The sequence below is a fragment of the Biomphalaria glabrata genome, chromosome 2 (genome assembly GCF_947242115.1).
Source record: "Biomphalaria glabrata chromosome 2, xgBioGlab47.1, whole genome shotgun sequence".
Classification (NCBI taxonomy): domain Eukaryota; kingdom Metazoa; phylum Mollusca; class Gastropoda; family Planorbidae; genus Biomphalaria; species Biomphalaria glabrata.
Genome location: NC_074712.1, coordinates 6,025,024 through 6,037,108, shown reverse-complemented (window position 1 = coordinate 6,037,108; position 12,085 = coordinate 6,025,024). Strand labels below are relative to the sequence as shown.

Sequence of the window (12,085 nt, the reverse complement as noted above, 5' to 3'; positions counted from 1 at the left end):
GTGAGATTTCGAATTTCGGGATTTTTGGGGCACCCCCTGAGTACGACCAACTCTAATGAGTACCTAAGTTTAGTTTGGTAAAATATAGGCGGTTGATCGTTGTGCTGGCCACATGACACCCTGCTCGATAACAGTTTGCTAAAGAAACAGATGACCTTAACATCATCTGCCCTACAGATCGAAAGGTCTGAAAGGGGAAATGTTTTTTTCGGTGCCAAAAATAATTGTGCCAAAATGATATTTTACAATAGTTTAGTCTGTTAGAGAAATAGATTGTTGCTTTTAACATAATACAAAGGAAATGTTAATTTATAAGAAGGGTTAAAAGATATGACTACTGGACGGAGTCTCAGAATATCTCTAGCGCTTACAAATCTAGCACCTTGACTCTTTTTTTTATCATCATCAAACACCATTTGAGTGACGGCCTGAGTGGCGAAGATCGTCTATTGAAATAGCCCTGGACAGAAAGCCTGCTGTTGTCCGCAATGCACGTACGTCACAAGACAGGTCAAGAATGTGTGGTTTCTCTGACCTTTCGTGAGGGAGGTCATCAAGTGTGCGGAAGTGGAAAACTATATGAGACAAAGCTATCTATGTTGCCTTTCACCGGTGCACCCTGAGTCGAATTTCGGCCGAAATAGGAACCAAAGTGACAGGGCCAGCCCTAATAGTTGCAAGGCCTTATGCGAAACGGATTGCGCGGGGCCCAGTCTGTGTAGGGTTAAGGATTATAAGTGAAAATTAAGATTATGTATTAGAAAATAAAATTAATTGTCTTTGCGTTGTATTCCTTCTTTACTATGTACGAAATCACGATCAAATTTTAAATCGCTTTTGATTTTTTTTTATAGAGATCGACCTAGAGTTAGATCTATATTTATATACCAAAGACTCTTATAGTAAAAGAAAGTAATTGAACTTCCGGTTTTGGTTTATATTCGCCCTATTGTATATTTTTATTGAATGAGCTCTGACAATGCCTTTTTATATCGAGCGTAGAATTGGCATTTTCGATATTGAATGACACGCAAAAAAAAACGACATTTCTGTCTATTTTTCCTGCAGATTTTCACGAGTTTTCAGGAGATATAGAATTAGCGCGTGGCCTATAAAAGTGTGGGGTCCACTGCTACCGCATTGGTGTCAGTGGCCTAAGGCCGGCCCTCCAAAGTGATATTGGCACGTCCTTTGCTGTGTTGTAATGGCTTGGTCAGGCCCGGGCAATGTCTACCAAGGGGAGATGCGGTCAGGGCGCCACACGTTCTCTCAGACTCAGCGGATTTAAAGAGACATGTCCCAACACCCACAACATTTTTCTATTTCTATCGTTTTGTACATCAGTTTGATTTTTATATTTCCAAAATCTCTTATATTGTATATATCTATATTTTTTACAATAAAAACTTATGTATATCTTATAACTATAAAAACTCCTTTAATGTTTGGTTGAAATTCACTTTTTAAAAAGTTAATGTATATATTGATACATCAATGTAAGATTGTGTCTTAAATAAAAAGCCTTATATCATTTCTTTTTATTGCGTACTAATAAAAGTTTAAAATTGATCAAATTAAATCTTATTCTTTTATCTTAAAGAAATACGAAAAAATATAATTCTAGAAGATAACTATATATATATATATATATATATATATATATATATATATATATATATATATAAATGAAAAACACCATGGGAGGTAAGTCTTTTAAAAGGTCACAGACTTCTTAAATAAATCAAGCTTCATTCATAGATTCGTACATTGGTACGAAAAATTGCATCTAAGGTCACAATGGAAAAGTATCAATGGATCATTATTAAATAGATTTTCCATTTATTAACTAACTCACGGAATGGAATATTGATTAAAATGTTTTTAAAAAGAATTCTAGTACAAACTTCGTTTCAATAGCAAGTTAAAAAAAACGAACTACTTTTCACATATCCTCATTAGGCTATACACTTGACAACAATCCAAAACAGCTTAAATAGAGGCCTGACATACATGTAAATTTAGATTTAATTGTATTAAACAATTTGAATACAGTTTACATTTATAATGTATTAAGAAAAAAGTTTATCTTTTAATAGCATAGGGGTGCAGATTTATTTATTATGTAAGCAGTAGTTTCATATCAAGAAGTGAATCTGTTGCGAACAGCATAAGTGCACTATAACCCAGTAGTAGGCCTACTTATCATGATCATAATATTGACCTACATCTAACTCTAGTAGATTCTATCTCTAGATCTAGTCTAGATTAGGCTATAGATTTAGTTCTGGATCTTTATCTAGAGTCTATTTAGTCTCGACCTAAACCTAGTCTCGATCTAGCTTCTAGACCTAGTCTAGATTCGAGATCTAGATAGATCTAAATCGAGATTTAGATCTAGTTTAGATAAAGAGTCTAGATCCAGATATAAACTAGTTTTAGAACTAGTCTAGAAATGTAGTTGTAGCCTAGATTACGATTCTAACTCTAGTCTGAATTCTAGTTCTAGATTCTAGTCCTAGATTCTAGTTTTAGTCCTATCTAGATCAAGTCTAGATTTAGATCAAGAACTAGTCAAATCTAATCTAGATCTAGATTCTAGATCTAGTCTATATCATATCTAGAACTAGTCAAAAAATCTAGATTTTGTCTAGATCTAGATTCTATATATATATTCTATATTCTGGATCAAGTCCTATTAAGTAAATAGAGCGTTTATGATTAGGATTTTTTTGGCATACTAGTAGGTAATAGTGTATTAGGTCTATGCTGTTCGCATGGGAAACCTGTTACGTTGTGCGGGCTCATTTTTTTAAATTTCTTACTACGTCTACTCCAATATATTAATCAAAAGTGTTTGGAAGAAGTAGGTATCTTGGAGCAGTGGCGTCATTGGGTGGGGGGGGGGGGGCGAGGGTGCGGTCCGCACCGATCAACACCATTTTGGGAGTGACAACCAAGTTTGAAAAATTATAACTTGGCAAAAGCAGACACTTTGAAAACGATAATAATAAAATCTCTAGATATATGCCCAAATATGCCTTGACACATCTAAATGGTAGTTTAAGTGTAAATGATACTGCACAACATTATACCATTTAAACAAAAGAAACCTGTTCATATGATGTTAAGCCTGTTTATAATTTGAATTAAATATTATTGTAAAATTAGCATTAACATTTGAATAAATGTAATAAACATTGGGATTTTACATTTTAATTAAAATCAATAAAAGTAGGTAATCAGCTCAAGGTATTGCTTCAACAACAAACAAACAAAAAAAAAAGCTAGCAGTAGTGTTCATTGAAACTTATTTCAAGAAAGTTGATGGGGAGGGGTGACACCCTGAGCTACAGCACTAGGTGCCACCAACACTGTATCAGGAGGTTTCCATGCTGATCTTAGGTGATCTTAGGTGATCACTTAACGCTACTCTACTTATTCCAGAAGAGTTTGAAGAGTCTTATTAAAGATGACTTGTAACGCCAAATTTTTAACATCTCTATAAACGATTAAAACAAGAATAAGGCTCGAATATATTTCTTGTACATTGGTGAATTTAGCGGGAGTCGCCTCTGAGTTTGTGTGATAACACAAACTCTCGTTGTAGTCTTGTTAATATTAATAATATGGATCATGTGACTTTAAAAAACAGGCAAGTATTCCATCAAATCTTCTAAATTAGCGGATTGTTCTTATGCAGAAATAAAAACGTGAGAGTCCCTGTTACAGAACATTCATTATAATATGCTATTTACAACGCATGAGTAGAAAGAAACTGACTAGACAGTTTCACAAAGCTTTTAATTGGTGGACTACACCAGTATTCTTGCTTAGACGTCATCGTATTTTTCAGCTAGTAGTAATTACACAGTAGTATGCTAAGGTCCCATGAATCCACAAATACTAAACCTTATAGCTCTCCTGCGTTAATTTTTACAGTGAAAATTTTAGAGGACACTGAAAGAGGAATAACCGCTTAGTTGTGTGTGTGTGCTGTCTGCAAATCCGTCTGTCCGTCGTTTGTCCGTCTGTCCCGCTATGATCACAGAAACTAGAAAATATATTGAACATCCGAAATCATGATATTTTTTTATGTCAAAAAATTTTAATGCAACGGCTACTTTTTCATTATCTTCAAGAAACCGTTTTATTTTGAAATTTAACTGTTCAACAATTAATAAGCAGTGTTTATATTATAGAAGTGGAGTGCAGACTCACACACGGCCACAGTACTAGGTACACTTTCGCATCTAACTAACGAGAAACGTTTTCCCTCTTGATGTGTTGAGTGAAACAGTCGTCTTTAACAAACCAAGAATGAAATAATCATTCAATAACAATGGCCAGTGTAATCTACACGATAAGATACGACAATATCATTAGAAATAAATCGTTCGTATACTTTGGTATCATGTCGTCAGTCTGTCTAACAGTACAGTAATATCGGCAACACTAAGTATACGTCTCTTCTTTTGTTGTATTGGGGTAGAAAGAGATTTGTATTTGGGTAGAAAAAGATTTGGTTGTAGATAGTTTGCATTTTCCATCTCCTGATATTCATGCTGAAAAAATTTAAACCTGCCTTTTCACCTGCCTGGGTGACCTCTCGGGAGGGGGGGGCGACTTTGAGTTTGTGTTTATACACAAACTCTCTCTGTAACTTTGTTTTACTTCTTATAATTGGATTAAATACAAAGGATTTTACTTTTATTCGTTCACTGAAATTTCGATCACCGACAAATCGTTCCTTCACCCGACATTTCGTTTACCCGACAATTTGTTCACACGACTATTAGTTTACCCGACATGTCGCTCACAGACAACTTGCTCACAGACAACTTGTTCACCAACAATTTGTTCACCTACAGTTGGTTTACGACAAATCGTTCACACGACAAATCATTCACTGACAATTCGTTCACCGACAAATGGTTCACAGACAAATCGTTCACTGGATAGTAACATTATTGTTAAAACCTTTTTTATTCTAGTCTCTTCAAATGTCAGTGAACGAATTGTCGTGTCCCCTGATTTGTCTAGGTCAGTGATGCTCAAACCTAGGCCTGCAGGCCGCATCTATCTCGAAATGTGGTTCATTCAGCCCTCTCTGCAGCCTCAGAAGCCTAACCTCATAGGACACATCATTAAGAATTGAATATTTTTTTTCTCTGCATTCCTTTCCGCAAGTCAGTAATGGTATGAATATTTTTTCACGCAACAACTATAACCTAGCAACCATCACCAAAGGCGTACTGAGCGAAACGTGCACCCGGGGCAAGAAATCTCAGTGGCGCCCCCCCCCCCGCCCGATTTTCCATGAGCATCAAATAGAAAAATAAGCTTATAAATAAAATGTATTTAACAATAATATAATACAAATAACCTTAGAATGAAATGCTAACTATAATATCTGCAATAATTTTTGACGCCCCAGAGGGTGGCGCCCGTGGCAATGTGACCCCTTAAAGCCTCTGTTCATCTTTTCTCAGGAGTTATATAACGCAACACATGAATTTCTATTCCTGAAATATCCGGATCTTATACTCTTGGTCGAAAAGGTGTTTAATAAACAAAAATAGGAACTTAAATGGTGTCATAAAATCTGAATATTTGGTTTCATATGTGCGCGATGTGTTAGAGAGAGTATTACATATTTATACATTCAGTAGCTAAGCTAAGCAGTCATGAATATTCATCTGGCCATGGATATTTTAAAACCTTTACCCTAGTAGGTGCGTTACTGTTGGCCTGATACGTGGTTCTGATGTGTACTTTACTGTCGGTAAGTAATAGTCGCTTACATATATCAACATGAAGTTAATTTACAGGTGATTTGTAATTGGCGTAAAATAGGCTATGTTTATAAAAAATCTAAAATAAACACATAAAGTGACATTATCTGAAGAGAAAGAGGAATAGCTATAGATCTTATATCCTATATGTTGAAGCTTTGCACAATTTTTCATTGAATCTGACAGAACATGAAACAATAAAAAAAAATAAACCAATTGGTAAATTAATTGTTGGTGATTAATTATTCTATTTTAAATCAAAATAAGGGGGATAAATGGGATAAATGATAAATGCTCCTTAATTAGATGTGAGGATGTATTTATGGATTTATTTCCCTTATAAACCTTTAACAAGTTTTTTTTCCAACTTTTCATTCTCGGATTAATTTGAAATTTTGTAAAAATATTCAGTCTATGACAATGCACGAATCAGTCTAAAAATTAACAATGAATTAATAATTAATACTATTTATTTCATTGTGTTTTATACGGCAGAAAGGGAGCTAAACCCTATAATTTTCAGTAAAATGCTCTAATTAGTGGTTCTTAACCTTAGATAAGCTTTGCTTTTAAAAAGTTTTCTTTTTCTAGTGCTTGTTCCTTTATTAGACTATAAGAAAAAAAATTAGCTTCCTATAAGAAATTTATAGGAATGGAGACTTTTTTTTTATTCTATTTAACTTGTACACTAGATCCACTTTCTTTATTGCAATAATTCAAGAAAGAAGAAATTTATACTTATAAAAACAATGCTTATGCTAGGTGCAATTTTATGAATTAGTTTGTATCAGTCATGTATTTCTATACTCACACAACCCAGATGTAATAACTATTTCGATTATAAATATTTGAACTAATTGTTTTTTGGTTAGCTTTTAGCTATCTCACAGCGCTATGATCCTATCACTTGTCTAGACCAGTTGTGAAAGGGGGAGGGAAGAAGGGGGTATCTGTGTGAATGTTCACATGAAAAATGTTCACTCAGGGCTCAAAGTGACTAATTCAACTTATACAAACACATCTGTCAAATACAATTTCTTTCCCTTGTTCAAGATATGAAACAAAATAATTAATTGCCAATAGTTTATTAACTAATTAATTTATTTTTAAATTGATTCTTTTGTTTTAAGGTAAAATAAATAATTGTGCAAAATGTCAGCTTCATCCAAGATTGGATGTGAGAGAAATATCGTGTTCAAACTTTTTACCAGACAGACAAACACACTGACAGACAGAGTGAGTTTTGTAAGCTTTGTAATAAAAAAAAACACATTTTCAAAAAGACAATACCTCCTTTGTTTTTCTCTTAACAACCAATAAATATTAGATTAAAAAAGGTTACAAAGACAGTTTGTGTGGAAACACAAACTCAAAATCGGCCCCCGAAGTGGTCCACCCAGGCAGGTAAAAAGGCAGGTTTCATTATTATCAGAATGAAAGTCTACCAAAGACAAATGACAGAAAGTAATGGAGAAAAAAAGGCTAACAGATCTTGTGTGGTGCCCCAGCGGTCCAGCAGACCAAAGGATAGGTGAAAGAGAATGTGAAGTTAGATGTGAACCGGGGCCTAACTGATGTCTTATAATGAATATCTAATTGATCTAATTGTTTTGTAAAGGGCCAATCTCTTATTCCTCAAGAATAAAACATTTCCGTAAAAAAAAAATATATTTTACTTTCTTTGTGTTTGGAGAGGGGGCCGCTAAAACACTATGGAACAGTTTTTGTTCCGCTTCAGTTGATATGTAATCGAGCAATGATTTCAATAGGCTCTCTCATTACAAATGCTCTTCAAAGAACAATGTTCTCATGTAATTTGAAAATAATCATAAAAGAACACACTCAACACACATGTACTTAAGAACCCTCCAAGCCGTATTTAAGGCCCAAAGCACTATTAGTCAACCCTATCCTCCAGTATTACTGTTGTCCCTCTTACACCAAAAACGAACTTAAAACATTCTCAAAAAAAAAAAAAAAAAAAAAAAAAAAAAAAACACATTTTTTTCGAAGAAAAAATTATTTGATAATATTGTGATCCACAAAATAGGACATAATCGTCTATAGACATTCACTTAAACTATATCTAGATTAATTCAACCGTACTCTCGTACTACAGAGTTTATCGAACAGTGATACGCATTCCCTTGGTGACGGAGAGGTCAGACATCCTAACAATAAAAAAGGGTGGAAGTGGAGCAGGTGAATTTATTATTCTAGGGTGTAAAATTGTTTCTATCGTAATTATCAATGCATGTTTGATATAAACCAAGTATAAAATAGCATTAAAATATACTCTGTTTTAGCAGCTGCGATTTTATTTTAAATAGAAAAAGTAAAAATTATTTAAACTATGGATTAGATACAGCCCCATCCTCCTACCCAGGAAAGTTATTGAAGCTGCCCTGAATACAAGAGTAATAGATAAACTAATACGTTTAAATTAAATGGAGGGAGTTTCTGTCTACCTACAAATATTTTCTTTTATGTATAATTAAAAGAACGGTCACTCTTTCTCGTAAATGTCCCTAGGAAGCAGACGGTGACGAGATATCAAGTGCAGTCATGTACACACCTGACAATCAAGTCCATTGTTCCCCCTATTGATCCTCTCACTCTATAGATTGAGATAGTTGAGATTAAAGCTGAGAATTAAAGGTAGATAACGATTCCTTGTATTTAAGAAGTATCTTATTCGGATAGTCTCCCCTTGTCTAACGAGCGCACAGTACAGCCTGGTTGATTTCAGTCATGCTTACAAACGTGTTCGAACAGCGGAGGGGTCGTCGGAAGACATTCCAGGAAACCTCTAGTACAGGAGTTCTCAACCTGTGGGTCGCGACCCTCTTGGGGGGTCGATTGACGATTTGCCAGGGGTTGCCAAAGACCATCGAAAAAATGGATTGTTTTTGTCCATTCTTCCATTCCTGTGCGTGTGTGCTGGAGGGGGGTCGCGGCAGAGTGGTGGGTTGTAAGAAGGGGTCACCGAGCTTAAATGGTTGAGAACCGCTGCTCTAGTAGACATGAGTATTGGAAATAAAAATAAAATAAATTAATGTGCCTATACCCTCTGCTCCTGCTAACTTAGAGACATTGTTTCTTTTTTTTTTTTGGTATAGATATATTACTAGTTCCAGAAAAGACGTAAACTTTCTGTGATATTGTGTCTGCCCAGATTGGAATTCAATAGTATGAAGTTCTTATCTGCTGATATAAAGACAATGTTATAGTTAACAAATTTGTGATCATCTAGCTTTCAACATTAAGTTAGGAAGTTAGACGGAACCTTTTCGATATGGTGTTCATTTTAAGTTTGAAGGATTCGAACATAGTTATAATTCGACTCTAGAGTGCGAATTCCTTTTTAAATCCAAGTGCTATTACATCAGCTTTGTTTTGATTTAGTTCTTAGAAATATTTGCAGTTACCTCCTCTTGCTGTTACATCTCTGTTATTAGATAGGTTTCATTGCATTCCAGTAAAATTACATCAGTGCGAGTCTATTTCAGTGCAATTACATCAGTTCGAGTCTATTTCAGTGCAATGACATCAGTGCGAGTCTATTTCAGTGCAATGACATCAGTGCGAGTCTATTCCAGTGCAATTACAATAGTGCGAGTCTATTCCAGTGCAATTACATCAGTGCGAGTCTATTTCAGTGCAATTACATCAGTGCGAGTCTATTCCAGTGCAATTACATCAGTGCGAGTCTATTTCAGTGCAATTACATCAGTGCGAGTCTATTTCAGTGCAATTACATCAGTGCGAGTCTATTTCAGTGCAATTACATCAGTGCGAGTCTATTTCAGTGCAATTACATCAGTGCAATTACATCAGTGCAATTACATCAGTGCGAGTCTATTCCAGTGCTATTACATCAGTGCAATTACATCAGTGCAATTACATCAGTGCGAGTCTATTCCAGTGCAATTACATCAGTGCAATTACATCAGTGCAATTACATCAGTGCAATTACATCAGTGCAATTACATCAGTGCGAGTCTATTCCAGTGCAATTACATCAGTGCAATTACATCAGTGCAATTACATCAGTGCAATTACATCAGTGCAATTACATCAGTGCAATTGCATCAGAGCAATTACATCAGTGCAATTACATTAGTGCGAGTCTATTCCAGTGCGATTTCGCCAGTGCAATTACATCAGTGCAATTACATCAGTGCAATTACATCAGTGCAATTACATCAGTGCAATTATATCAGTGCGAGTCTATTCCAGTGCAATTACATCAGTGCGAGTCTGTTCCAGTACAATTACATCAGTGCAATTACATCAGTGCGAGTCTATTCCAGTGCAATTACATCAGTGCGAGTCTATTCCAGTGCAATTACATCAGTGCAATTACATCAGTGCAATTACACCAGTTCTCTACCGAAAGTGCGATTACATAGAATTATATTTCAGATTCATTCGGACTTTTTAAAGACATTAAAGCAGTAGTTATTAAATACAAGCCATTTGGATAAGAAGCACTTAAATATCATAACCCTAATCCTAACATATAAAGTGAAACTTCCTTTATAGTTTATGTAATCAGAGGGCTTAAAATGTCTACTCTGAACATAGGAAATCTTTTACACAAATTGAACGCGTTTAAATGACAAATGAAATATGTAAGGTATACTTTCATTTCTATTTCAGGCTGACACATTTGGTGTCCTCTCCAGCTTCGATATATCTGTGTGTCCTGCAACAACTTTGGGTCCTGATCAAGCAGTGTGGCCTGTTTACATTTTGAGACAATTATGTGTCCCACATCAACCATTTGCCTTAAAACAAAATAGAACCATCCTGCACCATCATTGTGATGTGGATTTTGCTGTGCTTCGTGCGTCACAATGATCGAGTCTGGGTCTATGTCTGATGACGCCAATGAGTGGTGGAGTCAGCTGTTTTCTCTAGGACTCCTGTACTCACCAACGGTCACGTGTCTCATCAAACTCCTCCTAGTCCTATGGGTTATCTTTGGTATCATTTTCGTCTCTAGTCGCAGAGTTTAGCGTCACAATGTGGAAATATTGACAGGGGAGTTCAGTCATTCGTATGAAGCTTTTCACAGGATTAAATGGACTGCTCTATGTAAGATCAATAGGCGTTGAACCCGGCTCAAATCAGAGTGACATATAGATCTAGTTACTATTCTGTTAAGAGTTTCAAATACCTTCTAGCCCATTGCAGAATGAAGCCGTCAAGGATCTGATTTCAATGGAACTAGACCTTTTTGTGACGCGGTCCGTGACAAGATTGTCAATAATTTATTTGACACACCCCTCTTTGGTCGAAAAGGGTTGTCAACAGTGCCTGGATGGAATGGCGCTGCGTATACCAGCTGAAATAAGAGACACACACATAAGAGACCATACAGATCCAATGCTAAGACAGAAGACATCTGGGACATGAGGTTTGCTTTGGCTACAACGAAACGAAAAAAAACAAAAACATTGACACAGAATAGAGTTAATTAAAGTTGCTGTTGGCTATCAAAGAAAATAAGAGCACCCTGCTTTGAAGAATCTCTCAAACTTAGAATAATGTGTGTGACTGGCAGACAGTAAGAGAAGAGCTGAACCTGAGCCAGTGTGTGACCTTCCTTCAGAACTTCAGTATTACGTCCTAGCTCAGAACTCCTGCATCACTGCAGGGGAGGCCAAAGGGAACCAGAAACTTTGGTGACCACAGTCCGGAGCGCGCAGCAGTAAGCAAGACAGCTATCCTGTTTGATTTTGTAAGTGTGGGTATTAAAAAAAGACCAAATAATCTTGTTTGTTTGTGTTTTATATCAAAATGCAAGACATTTATGTCAGTATTTTGTAGTACAGGTTCATGTCAGTATTTGTATAACTGATTCATGTCAGTATTTGTATAACTGATTCATGACAGTATTTGTATAACTGATTCATGTCAGTATTTGTAGTAGGCCCTACTGGTTCACGTCAGTATTTTGTTGTACTGGTTCATGTCAGTATTTTGTAGTACTCGTTCATGTCAGTATATCTCGAGAGGCTAAGTACGTTTGAACTTGGCTTGACATTGCTACCTATGAAGGGGGCTCGAGGTTCGACACCCGACTCGGACAGAGTTGTGTTTAAGGAGGCCTAAAGGCAGCAAGGAAAACCTTCTCCCAGATACTTCTTTCCCCCCCTTCACCTTCCCCCCCCCCCTTACTGGTTCGCATGGACCATAGGGCTCTGAGCATGCTATAAGCACTATATAAAAGGTATATTTGATTTGATCGACGTATTTAACTTTGTGAAACTTGTATAATGTACAAC

At 35.9% G+C, this 12,085-nt stretch overlaps 1 long non-coding RNA gene across 1 annotated transcript; it reads left to right on the top strand.

Moving 5' to 3' along the window:
* Positions 1–8,877: 8,877 nt before the first annotated feature.
* On the top strand, positions 8,878–11,252 carry LOC129924817 (uncharacterized). The gene is made up of 2 exons (XR_008776754.1): positions 8,878–8,981; positions 10,455–11,252. It is a non-coding gene; the product is annotated as an uncharacterized LOC129924817 (long non-coding RNA).
* Positions 11,253–12,085: the final 833 nt, after the last annotated feature.